This window comes from Cardiocondyla obscurior, linkage group LG08, assembly GCF_019399895.1.
Source record: "Cardiocondyla obscurior isolate alpha-2009 linkage group LG08, Cobs3.1, whole genome shotgun sequence".
NCBI lineage: Eukaryota > Metazoa > Arthropoda > Insecta > Hymenoptera > Formicidae > Cardiocondyla > Cardiocondyla obscurior.
The window spans coordinates 425,194-444,443 of record NC_091871.1 but is presented as its reverse complement, the minus strand read 5'-3'; positions in this window follow the sequence as shown (position 1 = coordinate 444,443).

Genomic DNA, 19,250 nt, shown 5'->3' with positions numbered 1-19,250 from the left:
ACCTCGGGAACACCCTGTCGATCAACCTGATCGGAGCCAGGAAGGGATATTCTACTCCAGGATAATAAATGAGGATATTATGGTCAGGAGTCGCCCTCCTGGCTTCCCTCCTGATTTCCTCGGGATCGAAGGAATCAGGGCCTATTGTATAGGCCCTCTCGGGGACGGGATCCGTCCACGGAGTGCAGGTGCTCCGGAGGAGTTCGAGGAGAGGATCTACGACCTCACTCTGTTCCTCTTGATCCTCCACGAACTCTACGCTTGGGACGGGGGAAGGGGAACGTTCCGGGCTGTCAGGCTCATGCCAAGAGACGGTCTCGTCTTCAGCAAAAGAGTCGACCTCCTCGGGTTCCCCAGGGTAAGGAGTCGGTGAGCGGACGGGAGAGGAGCATGCCTGAGGAGCAACTCCAGGAGAAGGTGTGGACGAGTTCAAAGAAACGTCCGGAGTATAGGAAGGAGTTGTGGGGCGGAACAGCTCCGGCTCAGGTTGAGGGGGCGAGGTCGATTTCGGACGCGACGGCGATGGTGTTCGCCCCGGAGTATTCTCCTCCGTTTCTAAGTCTTCATGGTTACTCGGCGAATTGGGAGGTACAGAAGGCAGAGGAGACCATGAACGCTCTGTTTTCGCTCTCGGAGGTTCAGGTGTGAGCTCCCTTGGTGCTGCCGCGAACAAGAATTGGACGAAGAAGCTTCTGACCAATTCTCTTAACTCGCGGACCTTGCGATTTCTCCGGGCGCGGCTTTTCTTAATTGACCGAAGGTTCCTTGATTCCACTAAAAGGTGTTGATTTGATTCTTAATTTAACAAAATGATTTCTGTGGGAGAAATGTCAGGGCAACACGCCGCATCACTCTTTCCGGATCCCCCTTTACGCCACCTCAAAGATTCTTTCGGTTCCTCTGACAGGATGGACCCTTACTCGAGCTAAGGTTTCGATAGTCACCATTTACTGGCGGCATATCGCAACCCCTGACACGAGGAGGCCCATTAACCAAGTCGAGTTACCGGAGAATTCGAGGGACTTTTGAGAGATGCCTATTTCGGAGAATGCAAACGGCACCCTGGCAAAACCCACGTCGTTCATTTTCAAATATATTAATTTTAAAATCTTAGTGGAACCATTTCAAACGGCCGGAGGTGAGAAGGTAGAATAAATGATGAAACTTACTTTTTGCTGTCTTCGGTTGCTTCTTGGTCGAGTCCCTTGCAACTTCTTTATTGAGCTTGGTTCGGCACAAGTCACACACAATATCGAAAGTATAAACGAGATGAAGTTCAGAGACTGAATGAGAGCGAGTCCTGCTGGAACACGCGTTTTAATAACCTCGGAAAAGGGGTGGGCTAGCGCCGGATTTCCATTTTTGGAAAAGTCAGTGCTCTGATTTGGCGGCTATGTCCCTCCACTTTTCCTTTTTCTTAATTATTGGTCCTTCGATCTTATCCCTTCTCTGATTTGCTTAAGCTCTAGTTTTCGTCCTTAGCTTTTTTTAATTAGTAGTGTGGAGTTCCCGATATCTATTGGCTCGAGAGAAGAAACTTGGTTGTACGAAACTCCGCCCGCATGGCTTCCCCTTCCAACCTTCCAGAATATTGTCATTAATAGTCGGGGAAAAATTCTTAAGGACCCCTTTTTCGTTATCACCGGGTCGCGTTTGTTTATGGGATCCGGTCGCGTGTCATATTCTTATGACTGTGGAGCTTTCACCCTCTTTATTTACGTTTCGTAGTCGCGGTTTCAAGTGCTTCACTTATCGCCAGATATTTGATATTGATTCCAAATTGTTTTAGGTTCCTTCTAATATTCTTTAAAGAGTCTTCTGTTTATATTTCCCGTTGGTGTCTATGTTGTGATTGTTCTAAATTTCATTTAAGCATCCGGCGATAAGAGTTTCAGAGTGTAGATTATTTTCTTCTGAAAGCTTGGAAGTTCTCTCTCGTCACCAAATAGTCACGGTTTACTCCCTTTATCTAATTTATTGACCGCGTGTCGGAAAAAAGGAGATGTGGAGTCCGAGGACGTAACACCCCCCGACTTAGACAAATGTTGGGGAGTAATTCACAACATTTGCATAAACAAGAATATCTCCGTTTTTCCGACACCTCTTATTCTTAGCATTGTACACATTTCTTTTTCTCCCTTCTTTTTTTTTTTTTTTTTTTTTTTTTTAGGGATTATTTTTGTACATATATGCATGAGTGCAATATTTTCTAATTTTTATCTTTGAATATATATATATATATATGTGTATATATTTTTTTTTTTTTAAATTTTTTCCACATTCATAAATTGACTGCGGGTCACATTTAGTTTATTTTTATTTCTTGCACATGTTTAAGGAGTTGTCTATGGCTCGAAAGGTGAAACGTTTTTCCTAGCGAGCGGGCCTGCTAAACAGTCCGTTCGAAATTGAGTGGGGCCATGCGGCAATTTTATTGCCTACACAATTGAGTCCCGTTTTTCTTTTTACCTGCTCCTAATAGGCAGATATTTCGGGTTTGTTTTGCTGAGCATTTAGTGAGCATAGTTCATTCACATCCCTCTTGTAGTACCATTCTACCACGTGCTTATTTCCACCATTCTCCTTGAATGGTGATACTGTTTATTTTTCCTGCAGTTACTTATTATGTGGTAATTCTAAGTTCTATCTATCCATTTATTTGCACTCGTGTATATATGTGCATTTTTAGTGTGTTTTTTTTTTTTTTTTTTTTTTTTTTTTTTATTCTAATTCAACTATTTTAGGCCTTATTTAGATTACTCGGTTTCGAGGTTATCTTATTCTAAAGGATGATTATTACAAAATTTTTGTATAGTGTATTAAGGTATATATATTTGATAATAATATGTTTATAAATGCCGTATATATATATATACTTAAAATCAAGTGGTTAAATGTATAAGTATGTTTATAATATAATGCTAATATAAGAAAAAAAAAAAAAAAAGAAAAAACATATCTCGATATATATAAAAGAAAAAATAATTACATGTATATAATAATATGCATACATGTTTATATAATAGGAGGCTTATTTTCTAGGGATTATAATTATTTTCGCCCTGGTTGGCGCAGCTGGTCTAGGCTGACCCACTGCTCCACATTGTTGGGCCCTGTCTTATAATTCACTACCACCCCAGTGCTCTTGAGTGCTGCTCCCGTTGATTCTAGGGCGTTCGCCAAGCTCCGCTGCTGGTCGCCTTTCCTCCGGATGGAAAAATCCACCTCGGCGAATTCCCCACAGGAGGGTCGGCGAATTGAAATTTGCCCCCATTGTTTTTCAATGAGGGCTTTTGCGAGGGCAATGTCCCTTTCTTGCCATCCTGATGGCTCGATGGGCTTGATGTTGTACGTTCCGCACGGGATTGCCTGCCATCTTTCTTCCATAAATCGTTCCTCCAGGCGGTAACAGTCAAATTTGCGGCGGTGAATTTTTCGCCCCCAGTCGCGTAGGTGAATCGTGACGTCGGTGTTCGATGTCACCTCTTCCACGATCCCCCTTTGCCACCGCCTCTTCTCTTTGACCGCCACCAAGGTCCCGACTTCTACCTGGTCCGGCGCCAGGCTCAAGTTTTTCCCGATCCTGTTCATCCGGATCGTCAGGAATTGGAGCAGTTCATTAATTTCTCCCTCTCCGTTCTTGAGCTTGACCCAGAAGAGGGTCGGCGACTCTACCTCCAGAACCTGGGCCTCCAGCGGTGACCGGGTCAGCTGGTGGGTGTTAATGCTTTCAATGGTGGCCATCTTCTTTTTTTCTTTTTTTTATAAAAATTTAAAATCAAACTCTTCTCTTCTTAACTTCTTTCTTCTTTTCTAAAATCAAATGGTTTTTCTTATAAGAGTGAAAAGAGATTTTAATTATGGTTAATAAAATGTTTAAGATATATATATATATGTACGTATATGCCTATATATTTATATATATATATAATGAAAATTAATGTTGCGTGTACGGAAATACACGAGGTAAATGTAGTTATAATGAAGGGAAACTGTTGCGTGTATGGAAATACACGTGGTGATATAGTTGAATTGTGATTAATTTAATTATATTTTTTCCTTTTTCCTAATGCCGCAATTGAAGAGAGTAGGATGCATTTTCCCGGTCGGGTAAAAGTGGATAGTGTCGTTCTGGTTCTGCATTGAGTTTCGTTTCGGATCCCTCGTCGGTAGGTGGTTCATTTTGCATCTGTTTTTCGTTTTCTGTTTCGGGCATTTTGGGTGCGCTGGGTTTTTCGTACCTGCGCCTCTTTTCTCCCAAATGTAATAAGAGTTGTGTTAAAGAATCCCAGATGGCTCCGATTAGGTACAATGACCATCCATATACAGTATGTAGAGCATATCCATGAACTAAAGTGTCGAGGATTAATTTGACTCCGCGAATGCATAAGAATATTCCTAACATTCCGGCGCTAATATTTCCAAAAATCAAAAATTTGCTCCACATTTTATTCCATGCAGAGGTTGCTACCTTTTCTATTGATGCTTCGTCCATTAAATTTGAAATCAGGCCCCCGTGGACAGTTGTAGGCTCCCCCATTACTCCCCTCGCTACCGTATTTAGTAACGCAGGTCGTTCCGCGGGGAACATTATGTGATCTCTTAGATGTTCGAGATCTTTTTCGCTGTAAATTCCGCTTGCTGCTAGCGATCCTGGATTTGTATAATGCCACGTTGGTTTAGTCATTGGTTTGATGGTGGTGGGGGGCAAAGTTCGTTCAGGTGTAGGTATCATTCGATACCATTCATCGTTTAAATAATACATAGTTGGAATTACTCGATTGCATGAGATTTGTGTTCCGGTTTTTGTTAATATGTGTGTTCGTGGAGATAAGAAATATGTTTCGTTATTTTTCAGTACCGGTAATTCAGAATAACATTCTTTAACGTGTTGAATCTTTACATCTACCGGTGTACATTTTATTATATGTACAACCTCTCCAGAGATTACAGCCATATAACCGGGCCCCTTCATAATTTGGTATGCGAATTCGTCAGGTGAATTAACTGCGATACTTAAGGCGTTTTTTAATACTTGTTGTTCTAAATTACAGCGTTGCTTTAATACATCTCGATATAGTGAGTTCATCTGTGACCGAATATGTTTTTCAACATATACAAATTTCGAATTTACATAGGTGAATATATCTAAATTTTCGACCGATAATGGTCTTTTCTGTGCAAATGAATCGCCCTTTGTTGTTTCCAGAATAAGTAATTTTGGATGTTCGGTTTTCGTTAGAGTATATCCGCATAACGGCTCCTCCCCTGTTTTTGTTAATGCAAACGTTATATCTTTAGTGGATAGGGAGTATACTATTTGTGGCTTTTCGTACATCGTGTCGAGCATTCGGTTCGCATATCCGTCATACAGGATGTCATAATTGTTAAATTTACAATAATCAGTCGGTAGTGTCTGCCAAAAGGTATATCCTCCGTCGATATCGATACAAGTATTATCGGTATAAGTGCATACAGTTCCCGATCGTAGTCGGATTTGATTAGCTTCTAAATTAACGGTGGCTTGATGTGTAATTAGTGTGATCGTTATTACGGCTTGTACAACAACATTATCCCAGCTGCCGTAAGGATCCGAATAATAACTGCCGGTGCAATGTCCGTCAGTACTGGCAGATCCTGCGAGCGTAACCGGTCGCATTATGGTTTGATTTACTTTCAGTCCATAAATATGGTTGTAAGTTGAGAACGAAAATGACCCGGTCGCGTGCATCTTTTTGCATTGGTCTGCCGTGGTTTCAAAAACATATTCTGCTTGTCCGTTAGCTACGGTTGAAATATGTGAATGCATGCCGCAATGATATACGTGTCGGTTTATAGATATTTTGCACTGCGTTACTTGTAATGCTTCGAATTTAGACAATTGTAACAATTGTATATAAGTTCGGTCTATTTGGGGTTGTGTTAAGGGTATATTGCAATTTTCGACGTCTAATAACGATAAAGTTGTGACATTTAAATTAGCAGATCCGCAATCGTAGCCAATTATTCCGTTCACGGTGGTTATATTCGCGAGGACGAGGACGCCCATAATCCATTTTAATCTTGAATCCATCTGAAATTATAATTTTATTTTCATTCGTTCGTTTTAATATATGATACACGTAGCCTATTCGGGTGTACTACTTTTGTGTTTCTCTTAATTCTTATTCTCACATTGTTTCTATTTAAAATTTCTAAAACTTCGTGTGGTCCAGTGTATTGATTACCAAATTTTCCTGGTTTCGGCCCCTTTAGTAAGAATACATAATCTCCAGGCTTGAAAATTTTCGGGTTAATCTTTTTATCATAATGTTTTTTAGATTTTTCTTTTGCTTCGGTTACGTTTTTGAAAGCGTTTGTCTGCAGACTATGTAATTGTGTGGCGAGCCCTATTAAATAATCGTCGTAACTTGCTAGCTTTTCTTCCGGACCGAGAGGTTCGTCCGTCGGTACCCTAGCTATTTTTCCGAATACCAGCTCATACGGCGTATGTTTTGTCGCTTCGTGTACACATGTATTGTAATTAAACATGGCAAGTCCGACCCATTTATCCCATTCCTTCTGTTCGTTGGCGTATTGTTTTAAATATTCGCCAAGAGCGTGGTGAGACCTTTCTAAAGATCCGTTTGATTGCGGGTGGAATGCTGTAGTTCTGAATTTTCGAATCCTGAATATTTTTGCAACTTTTTTGATTAGTTCACTTATAAAATTCCTTCCTTGATCGGTTAAGATTGCTTTTGGAGCCCCCATTACGCAGATGAATCTGTCTACGAATGCTTCGGCTATTGTTTCGGATGTTTGGTTTAGTAACGGTATACCCATGCAGAATTTTGTTAACTGATCTTGCATGGTCAAGATATATTCATTTCCTCTGTCAGTTTTTGGCAGAGGTCCCACAATATCCATGGCAATTTTATCGAAGGACGTTCCCGGTGTGTCTGTTATTAACATAGGTTGTTTCGTTTTTACTCTTACTAATTTTTTCAGCTGACATTGTAAGCATTGTTGAATATATAATTGTACTTCCTGTTTTAGATTTTCCCAATAATATTTATGTTTAATCCTGTTATATGTTTTATTCACACCACGATGTCCTCCCGTTGGAGAACAATGCATTTCTCCGATTATTGACGATCGGAGATCTCTAGGAGGATATTTTATTGACCCATTACAAATTATTAATTTTATCGGTGATTTTAGAAAGATTATATGTAGTAGGTTTTTAATTTCATGCCATGGTACATTATTTACTAAGTCGGTTTTTGCAATACTAATAGTTTGTAAATTTAGTTCGTCGGTGATTGCTCGTAAGTTTTTTATTGCTGTGGTTATGTATTGTAAGGTTAAAGTTGGTTCTTCTCGGACTCCTTCACTGATTGGTAAAATTACATGATAATGTTTTTTGTATTTTATCGGTTGCGCTTCTCCTAAAGTGAGTGCTTTAATTTGTGGAAGTTCATTTCTCTCAAATAATTTTTGTGAACCAGAATCTAAAGGGTTTCCTTTAGTGTCAGTGAAGTATGTGATGTTATCTTTTCGTAAGAAGAGTAAGTCACGGGTTTCGATTATATTGTTAGGTATGTCCTGAATATCTGTAACAACAAATAAATTTCTATTTTCCTCTGTCTCACTTTCGCTATCACTTCCATCGTCGCTCTCTTTTTCCTTGTCGAGGTCCTCCTTTTGAATTTCAAGTTCTTCTACTTGTTCGTTTTTCTTTTTAATTATATTTTCTTTTAACTGTTCCATTCTTTCTTTCTTAGCTGTTTGGCTTCGTGTTAGAATTCGATGCTCTTCCGGTGGATCATGAATTAACGCTTTTTCCACAATTTCCTGTGACGATTCGTTTAATTCTTGTTCTGTAAATGGTATTGAATCATTTTTGCTTATTCCATTTTTATTTATTTCCTTTTCTATTTCTTCCTCATCAGATAAATATAATTTATAATCGTTGTCTTCTTCACTGTCATTATCAGATTCCTCCAGCATTTGCGCGATTAATTCTGCATCCTTAGGATCATTCGGATTTAATTTTTTCATTGGTTTAATTATGTTGCATTGCTTTTCCTCCACCGGATTTCTTGATAATGCATCTGCGTTTACATTCGTTTTTCCGGCCTTATACACTACATCGTAGTCATACTCGGCTAATTTCAATCGCCATCGTAATATGCGCATATTTGCATCTTGCGCATTTTTAAACCAAAGCAATGGTTTATGGTCCGTGACTAAAGTGAACTTCCGACCGTATAGGTATGGTCGGAAATGTTTCACACAATAAACTATTGCTAATGCCTCTTTCTCGTATGTGTCATATTTTACTTCATTTTCTGTCAATGTTCGTGATGCGTATGCCACAGGTTGATCTTTGTTTACTATTCCTTGTGACAAAATTCCTCCTACGGCTATTCCTGAGGCATCCGTGGTTAGTATAAATGGTTGTGAGAAATCTGGATATTGCAATACAGGCTCTTCACATAATTTTTGTTTTAGTGATTCAAATGCTTCTTCCTGACTTGGAGTCCATTCGAATGCTGTGTCATTTTTTAATAATGCGGTTAGTGGTTTAGCTAATTTTGAGAAGCTTGGAATAAACCTTCGGTAGTACCCAGCCAGGCCTAAAAATTGTTTAATATTTTTAGGCGTTTTTGGTCGCGGAAATGATTTGACGGCTTCCAGCTTTTTCGGATCTGGCGTTACGCCGTCCTTGCTAATTACATGACCGAGATAAGTTACTTTTGATTTTAAAAATTCACACTTATCTGGCTGTAATTTCAGGTTCGCTTCTCGTAACCGCTGTATTAATAAATTGAATTTCCTTTCATGTTCTTCTAATGTTTTTGTATATATGACTATGTCATCCATATACACAAATAATTCGCGCCCCTGCAATCTTGTTAGTACAAGATCCATTAACCTTTGGAAGGTTGCAGGCGCGTTTTTTAATCCGAAGGGCATTCTTTCGAATTCATAGTGCCCGAACGGAGTTGTGAAAGCCGTTTTATGGCTATCCTTCGGATCCATTTTTATCTGATGAAATCCGGAAGCTAGATCACAGACGGAGAAATATTTAGCACCGCCTAACTGATCCAGTATATCAACGATGTTAGGTAATGGATAAGCGTCTCCAATTGTTTTTTCATTGAGGCTTCTGAAATCCAACACCATTCTCCATCGTTTATTTCCTTGTGAATCGTCTTTCTTTGGCACGATCCATATGGGTGTATTATACGGTGACTGTGAAGGTTTTACTATCCCTCCTTTCAACAGTTCGTCCACTTGTTTATTTATTTCCTCCTTATGTTTTTGTGGAAACCGATACTGCCGGGTGTTAATCGGTTGGTCATCCGTTGTGGGTATCTGATGCTGCAGTACCTGAGTGCAGGTCAGTTTTTCTCCGGGTATGTGAAATCTGTCTTGGCTCTTTTTAATGAGATCTGTTACATTTTCCTTTTCGTCAGCGCTTATATGCTCTAAACGCAATAATTCTATTATTTCAGAGAGGCGCTTATTTTCCTGCTCGTTTATTATGGCCAGGCATTGCGCACTAATTTTATCCTTTCTTTTTCCTTGGTTTGGACGATAAGTCATAGATTCTTCTATTATTTGTCGTGATTGTTTTTCCATGGAGGTTGAGATTCTTGAAGACGGTTTGTTAATTGTAGTTTTATTTTTATTATTATTAATTTTACATTTATCGTATAAATGTAACTTCTCCGTTAATTCTTCGAAGGTAATGTGAGAGGGAATAATTTCATTATTTCCGGGTTCTCTGACTCGCGGAAATTTTAATTCTTTTATCATTTTTAATGGATCCATTCTGGAATTACTGGAGGGGGTCATATCACGTAGTGAGGTTTGGAAATTTCCCTCCTCGTGATTGACAGGAATCGAATCTTTGGAAATTTTAGATTCTACTTGTGAGGCTTGGAGATTTACCTCTTTATTTATTATATTTCCCGGCGATGTCCTGGCATCCTTCTCCTGGGCAATTAAATTTATATATTTTTCTTCTTGGAACGGGGTTTGGAAATTTCCCCCATTATTGATTTCATTAAGGCTGTTACCAGGCGATGTCTTCGCATCCTTCTCCTGTGTAATCTTTATTTTATTTTCCTCTCTCCTTTTAATTTTCTTCTGGATTTTGTCTTCAAGAAATTTTTCATCGTTGAAGTCTTGATGGCAGAGATCGTTGCTATCATGATTTCCTCCGTCATAGGTTTCTTTGACCTCGGAGTCTCGCGACTCTTCAACGGTCTGCCATTCTTTATTATTCTTCTCGAAGTTTCCTTCCTGCATCTCGCTTAACGGTAGCAGTTGTATTGTAGGTACCTGAACTTCGATAGGTTCGTTCAGTGTACTGATTATGTTTAAGTAAGCTTTTCCGTCTTCGTTGGTAGCGACGGTATCTCCCAGATAAATACCGTGAACGACTTTCATTCGCGGTACATATCCGACTTCAATTTCCGGATTTGAGATTCGTACAAAGAATAGAGATTCGGCCTGTGGTGGAACGGTAATTGTCTCGGGAGTGGAGAATGAAATTTTTTCCCCCGATATTTCTAAATGTCCTTCGGCATAGTCAATTCGCGAATTTGTTTGTTTGAAAAAATCATTACCTAATATTCCGGCTTGAGAAATTGGAAAATCTTTTGATACAATGTGAAAAATTACTTGTTTTTTGAATAACGGCATTATTACTCTTCCAAGAGTATACACCGGATAATCATTTATTCCGTTCAGTCTCAAAATATTTCCGTAATCGATTTTTAATTTATCTGAAATTAAATTTTCTTTAATTATATTCGGGCCTGAACCTGTATCTAACATAAAAGTCGCGTTTTGATTCCGATTATTTAAATTCACCTGTATCGTGGGTACATGGCTATGCCTATCTAAATTTACGGTGACCGGCCGAATTTCTGGCTCCATTCTTTGTCTCATTTCCGGGGAGTTACCACTGGGTGTGAGATCCGTCCGGACCCCTGCTGCACACCCATCTTGGAGGGGCCACTGGCGTTTCCCGCACTCATCGCTTCACGCCTCTTATTGTTAGCAATTCTCAGCTCGCAATTGTCTAACACATGGCCATCTTTCTTGCAGTAGCGGCAGTTCTCTACTCCTTTGGAGTTACTCTGCCTCACATTACTACGGCATTCCTTTGCCGTATGACCGAACCCTTCGCATATTTGACACGCTACTCGTGTTCTAGGCTCGGCCGCTCTTGATTCTTGCTGTTTTTTCCAGCAAGTGTTTGCGGTGTGTCCCGACTTTTCACACCACTGACAGATTAGTGTTGTCCTAACTTGGTTATTATTATTACCGTTACTGTTATTAAATCTGCAATTTCTTGCATTGTGACCGGGTTTATTACAGATTTGACAATTAAATTTATTTTCTTGAATTAAATTTATAAACCGACGGTTATTAGTTTCACGTAACCGACATTTTTCGGCACTATGTCCGCGTTTCTTACAAATCTGACAAATTAAAATTTCGTTTGGAGCATTAAAATGGTTCCCGGTTTGTATCGTTAACTTCCTGCAGTTCGAGGCAACGTGCCCTTCTTTGAGGCATAACTGGCAAGTTTCCCGAGAACGATCCGTATTTGATGATTTGGGGATGGCTGAGATTTTACCGTGTCGTATTTCAGTAATTTCACGTAGCTCTCTCTCTATATTCAAGGCATCGTTAACAGTTTCGTGCACATCTAAATCCCTTTTTACCCTTTGCTCTATTTCCGCTTTTAATCCTCGTATAAAACATTTGCACACGTCTTTTCTAAGGTATTTCTGATTTCAGCTAATTGCTCGTAATCGTCAGTCATTCTTTTGTGCACGTCCATTATTCTGTTTCCCAGAAGTCTCACTCTGTTAGCATACGTGATTACATCTTCTTCGTTTTTTTGATATACTCTACCCAATTCCCCCTGTAGTTGATAAACATTTTTATCTTGTCCAAAAATGTTCTCTAAAAATTTAGTTAATTGGGCCACGGTATCAAATTCTCTCCCCTGGATCGTACGTCGAGCTTCGCCTGTTATCCGCGTTCGAATTACTTTCGCGAATTGTTCCTCGGCTTCGGGGGGCAACATATTCTTTGCCTCCTCACATCCTTCCACAAAATAATTTATGGAGATGTTTTTGCCATCGAAGAAGGGAACCGCCTCCACTGCATATTTTAATGTGGCGAACGGGTTTATATTCGCCATTTTCTTAGGTTCTACTACAGGTTCGGTTTTACTATAATACGCTTGTAATCGCTTTGGCACCAAGGGAACTCGTGTATCGTCTAATTTAATTGTAAAACCCTCCGTTACCTCGGATATATCAGGCAAAGGAGTAGATACGCATTCAGTGATGGTTTGTAAAGGAGTAGGTTGTTTAAGTTGTGGATTTTTGGCCACGGTAGGTGTCGAGGTGTGTATCTGAGGTTGCGTCTGTTTTGGTTTAGACGATTGTTCTACCGCAGCTTTATAGTTTTTATCTACTTCCTCCTTATCGGATTTTGCTCTGGTCTCCATTTGCGAAAAACACGCTCAACATCCCGGACGAGCCCCCAAAAATCAGCTGTATGTTACGTCAGAGGTAGGAAATTTTAAATGGGTTCATTCACCGTTACTCGGATGCTTAGGAAAAAGGCACAAGAGTAGGTAAAGAGGAGGAAATGGCTTGGAGAGGGACGTAACAGCCGATCCTTGCGTGGCGCGTATTTAAAGGGCCACGCGTAAACGCACTAGGAATGGGTTCGAGTCGGTTGAGTGCGTAATATTTGTTCTTTTTAGGGAAAGAAATTTAATTCTTATTCCCTGGGATAGAACCAGAGGTGGTTTTCGCAACACGGGTACCAGGGTTAAAAATAAATAACTGATTCAAATGATGAAATGCGTAATTTTAATCTTAATTAAAATACAAATTTTGAATAGAAAAATAGATTTAATGAATTTAAAGTGATTATGAGGTAAAAGAGAGAGGAAGAGGGCTTAATAAAAGATATAATTTGAACATTTTAAGAATATATTTATAAAAATAAAGAATAGAAGAAAATGAATTATGAATTAAATAATAAAAAAAACTAACAATAATAATAGCAATAGATAATCATTATTCTAAATTAATTTCTATAATTTCGGTTATCCGGGCCGTCGACCTCGGGAACACCCTGTCGATCAACCTGATCGGAGCCAGGAAGGGATATTCTACTCCAGGATAATAAATGAGGATATTATGGTCAGGAGTCGCCCTCCTGGCTTCCCTCCTGATTTCCTCGGGATCGAAGGAATCAGGGCCTATTGTATAGGCCCTCTCGGGGACGGGATCCGTCCACGGAGTGCAGGTGCTCCGGAGGAGTTCGAGGAGAGGATCTACGACCTCACTCTGTTCCTCTTGCTCCTCCACGAACTCTACGCTCGGGACGGGGGAAGGGGAACGTTCCGGGCTGTCAGGCTCATGCCAAGAGACGGTCTCGTCTTCAGCAAAAGAGTCGACCTCCTCGGGTTCCCCAGGGTAAGGAGTCGGTGAGCGGACGGGAGAGGAGCATGCCTGAGGAGCAACTCCAGGAGAAGGTGTGGACGAGTTCAAAGAAACGTCCGGAGTATAGGAAGGAGTTGTGGGGCGGAACAGCTCCGGCTCAGGTTGAGGGGGCGAGGTCGATTTCGGACGCGACGGCGATGGTGTTCGCCGCGGAGTATTCTCCTCCGTTTCTAAGTCTTCATGGTTACTCGGCGAATTGGGAGGTACAGAAGGCAGAGGAGACCATGAACGCTCTGTTTTCGCTCTCGGAGGTTCAGGTGTGAGCTCCCTTGGTGCTGCCGCGAACAAGAATTGGACGAAGAAGCTTCTGACCAATTCTCTTAACTCGCGGACCTTGCGATTTCTCCGGGCGCGGCTTTTCTTAATTGACCGAAGGTTCCTTGATTCCACTAAAAGGTGTTGATTTGATTTTTAATTTAACAAAATGATTTCTGTGGGAGAAATGTCAGGGCAACACGCCGCATCACTCCTTCCGGATCCCCCTTTACGCCACCTCAAAGATTCTTTCGGTTCCTCTGACAGGATGGACCCTTACTCGAGCTAAGGTTTCGATAGTCACCATTTACTGGCGGCATATCGCAACCCCTGACACGAGGAGGCCCATTAACCAAGTCGAGTTACCGGAGAATTCGAGGGACTTTTGAGAGATGCCTATTTCGGAGAATGCAAACGGCACCCTGGCAAAACCCACGTCGTTCATTTTCAAATATATTAATTTTAAAATCTTAGTGGAACCATTTCAAACGGCCGGAGGTGAGAAGGTAGAATAAATGATGAAACTTACTTTTTGCTGTCTTCGGTTGCTTCTTGGACGAGTCCTTGCAACTTCTTTATTAAGCTTGGTTCGGCACAAGTCACACACAATATCGAAAGTATAAACGAGATGAAATTCAGAGACTGAATGAGAGCGAGTCCTGCTGGAACACGCGTTTTAATAACCTCGGAAAAGGGGTGGGCTAGCGCCGGATTTCCATTTTTGGAAAAGTCAGTGCTCTGATTTGGCGGCCATGTCCCTCCACTTTTCCTTTTTCTTAATTATTGGTCCTTCGATCTTATCCCTTCTCTGATTTGCTTAAGCTCTAGTTTTCGTCCTTAGCTTTTTAATTAGTGGTGTGGAGTTCCCGATATCTATTGGCTCGAGAGAAGAAACTTGGTTGTACGAAACTCCGCCCGCATGGCTTCCCCTTCCAACCTTCCAGAATATTGTCATTAATAGTCGGGGAAAAATTCTTAAGGACCCCTTTTTCGTTATCACCGGGTCGCGTTTGTTTATGGGATCCGGTCGCGTGTCATATTCTTATGACTGTGGAGCTTTCACCCTCTTTATTTACGTTTCGTAGTCGCGGTTTCAAGTGCTTCACTTATCGCCAGATATTTGATATTGATTCCAAATTGTTTTAGGTTCCTTCTAATATTCTTTAAAGAGTCTTCTGTTTATATTTCCCGTTGGTATCTATGCTGTGATTGTTCTAAATTTCATTTAAGCATCCGGCGATAAGAGTTTCAGAGTGTAGATTATTTTCTTCTGAAAGCTTGGAAGTTCTCTCTCGTCACCAAATAGTCACGGTTTACTCCCTTTATCTAATTTATTGACCGCGTGTCGGAAAAAAGGAGATGTGGAGTCCGAGGACGTAACACTAGCTAACTTTTCCTCCGGGCCGAGAGGTTCGTCCGTCGGTACTCTAGCTATTTTTCCGAATACTAATTCATATGGTGTATGTTTCGTGGCTTCATGTACAGTGACCGGCAATAATGGCCTATCGTACTGCGGCGGCGGCGGCTCCCGCGCGTGAGGTGGGGTAGTGTGCGTGAGGCCTCACCGCGGATCGCGTACGGCATTTAAAATTGTCTTTCTCAAGACAGAAAACGAAAATTATCCCAAAATTAAATTATACGTAATGTAAAAATATATATTTAAAATATAAGTAACATGAGTATTTATTTTCGATTGTTAAAAGTCGCGAAATGTCTTAAAGTATACGCTAGAATTAATAGCGTACTCTTGCGATATACTTCTATCCTTGTCTACCCGTATAAACACGAACGCGTGCAAGCGAAAGAGCGAAGGTGCGCCTATAATAATTCCTTAGCGTTCACTCATGCTTTCTCTCTCACACGCACGGGTCGCGAGCGAGAGAGAGCATGAGAACGCCTCCCACCAAATTTTCCCCCGTCCTCTCGCTCCTTTCGGCATTCCCTGCCTCACGTACGCGATCCGCGGTGAGGCCTCATGCATGAAATATGCACACTACCCCACCTCTCGCGCGGGAGCCGCCGTCGCCGCAGTGCGACAGGCCATTATTGCCGGGCACTGTACACAGGTGTTGTAATTAAACATAGCAAGTCCGACCCACTTATCCCATTCCTTTTGCTCATTTGCGTATTGCTTTAAATATTCGCCAAGAGCATGATGAGATCTTTCCAAAGATCCATTGGATTGTGGGTGAAATGCTGTTGTTCGAAATTTTCGTATCCTAAATATTTTCGCTACCTTTTTAATTAAATTACTTATAAAATTTCTACCTTGGTCGGTTAATATTGCTTTCAGACTCCCATTACACAAACAAATCTGTCTACGAATACTTCGGCTATTGTTTCAGATGTCTGGTTTTGTAGAGTATGCCCATGCAGAATTTCGTTAATTGATCTTGCATGGTCAAGATATATTCATTTCCTCTAGGTTTTGGTAGTGGCCCACAATATCCATAGCAATTTTATCAAAGAAGTTCCAGTGTGTCAGTTATTAGCATGGGCTGCTTAGTTTTTACCCTGACTAATTTTTTTAACTGACACTGTAAACATTGTTGAATATACAGCTGAACTTCCTGTTTTAAATTCTCCCAATAATACTTGTGTTTAATTCTATTGTATGTTTTATTTACTCCGCGGTGTCCCCCCGTTGGTGAACAATGCATTTCTCCGATTATCGACGACCGGAGATCTCTGGGAGGATATTTTATTGATCCGTTGCAAATTATTAATTTTGTAGGTGAATTTAAGAAAATTATGTGTAATAGATTTTTGATTTCGCTCCATGGTACTGTTACGTCAGGTTTAGGAATAATTTTAATGGAAGGATTACCGGTTCTCAATGACTAGGAGATGGATCAAGAGCAGGTAAAGGGAAGAGAGAGAGAGACGCAACTACCAATTCTTGCGTGACGCGTGCGAGACAACGTCACGCGTATTAAGCGCTAGGAATGTATTAGAACGAGAAAGATTTGAATTAGCGCGATTTTGTTCTTTTGAGGAAGAATTTTACTTCTTGTTCCCAGGGAAAGAACCGGAGGTGTTTCGCAGTAAATGGAGCTAATGGTTCATTAAAGAAAATTTCAAAGATCTGTTTAACGAGATTTAATTTAACATTCTTTATTATTATTATTATTATTATTTTTTTAAAATTGATGTCAAATAGAGATGATACATTTAAAATTTATGATAATGATAAACCCAGAGACTTTAACTAAATTAAATAAACAAAACATCTTTATATTTTACAAAAGTGCGCGGGAAAAAATAACATAAGAAAAGTTCAAAGAAAATAGAAATATTTATCGAGGTCGATCTCGATTATTTCCGAGATCCTGGCAGATGATCTCGAAAACACGATCAATCAGCCTGATCGGGCTAAAGGGGTGTTCCACGGGATAAGACGTTCTGATCAGGAGATGCCCTGCTGGCCTCTCTCCTGATCTCCTCAGGATCAAAGGAATCAGGGCCTATGGTGAAGGCCCTTTCGGGGACGGGATCCGTCCACGGAGAGCAAGTCCTCCGGAGGAGCTCGAGGAGAGGATCTATGATCGCTCTGGGTTTCTCTTGCCCGCCGAGGAACTCTACGCTCGGGGCGGGGGAGGGGGAAGGCTCTGGGCCGTCAGACTCTTGCCAAAAGACGGTATCGTCATCAGCAATGGAGTCGACCTCTCAGGCTCCCCGGATGAGGTATCGGGGACGGAATTGGAGAGGAGCATGCTCTAGGTGCAGCTCCCGGAGAATGAATCGAGATGTCCGGAGAATAGGAAGGAGTCGTAGGGCGGAACTGCTCCAAATCAGGCTCTGACTCGGTCGCATTGACGCTATTTTTCGGCGTATCCGGAGAAGGGAATTCCCTAGGTTCTTCGACGTTCAGAGGAACTTCTTCAGGAGCCGGCGAAGTCGGGGAGCTGGGGGTTGAGGGGACCGACCTCTCTCCTCTTCTTCGGGGAGGGTCGGTTCTAATCTCCCTGGCGCCGCCGCGAATAAATATTGTATAAAGAAGGACCGGATAAGGCCCCTCAGATTCCGAATTTGCCGATTTCGGCGAGCCCGGCTTTTCTTTAGAGTTCTTAAGTTCGATGATTCCACTAAAAGGATTTCATTTTAATGAATTAAATTAATAAATGAATCTTGGAGGAGAATATGGCTGGGCATCACGTCTCACAGCTCCTTTCGGATCTCCCTGCTGCCACCCCAAGTTTCTCTGGTTCCTCAAGCCGAATGGAGCCTTACTCAAGTCAAGGTTTTGATAGTCACCATTTACTGGCGGCATATCGCAACCTCCGACAAAAGGAAGCCCGCTAGATAGGCTGAGGCACCCGAAAACGAGAGGATTCGAGGGAGAGATAACGAAATAATTAAGCGTGAACGGCACCTGACTATTCCCTCAATTTTCATTTTTTACTTATATAAATATATGAATACAAATCAAATAAAACTATTTAGTGGAACCGTTCAAAGGAAAAAGGGGAATAAATAAATGATAGCACTTACTACTTGTTGTCTTCAAATTCACTCGGATGAGATCTCGAGATGTTTCCTTTATTTCGCCCACACAAGATGATCACAAACACTTAAAGATTTTTGAAACAACTGAGCAACTGAGCAATTTAAATTTTAAGAACAGAATGAATGAGCTTTTTAGAACAGAATTGAGAGCGAGCGTCGTCGGGACGCTCGGTTTTATAAGCTCGGAAAAGGGGAGGACCAGCGCCAGATTCTAAGTCTTATCCGAATTTTGAATTCTATTCGTTAGGCTTATTCCTCCACTTTTCCGTCTTCACAATTATTGGTCGCCTTTCTTAATTTTCTAAGTTTTCGCCCTTAGTTTCTAATTTTGGTGAGGAGTTCCCGATATCTATTGGTCCAGGAGAAAATGTTTATGAGCTCCCCTCTACATGGTTTTAGCCCTTCCAAGCTTCCAGATAACAGATTCGAAAAAGCTTTAGGTAACCTTTTTTTTACCGGCAGCGTGCAATTGCTGCCTGAGTTTTATAGTTTCCAGCCGCGTATCCCAATTTTTATTATTACAGGCTTTTTGCCTCCTTTCTAATCCTAGGATCCGCGGCGGAATTTGATTTTACTGAATTGTTTTTCTTCCAGAATTTCCCTCGTGTTCCGCCAGACATTTATTATTAGTTTAAGATATTCCGAGCTATTAATGTTTTATGAATATTTTGACAAATCCTTTCGTTTCGATTTTTTTATATTCCACATCTGTTGCACAATTGTTTTTGGTTCCTTCTTTTATTTTATACATCTGGCGATTCAGGATATTCCGTCAGTTAGAATTATTTTTTCTGGAAACTTAGAACCGTCTCCTTTGGTCCCAATACATTCGGTATACCTTTTACTATCTACTTTATCTACCATGTGTCGGAAAAAGGAGATGTGGAGTTACAGGACGTAACACCCCCCGATTTAGACAAATGTTGGGGTAGGTTACACAACATTTGCATAGACAAA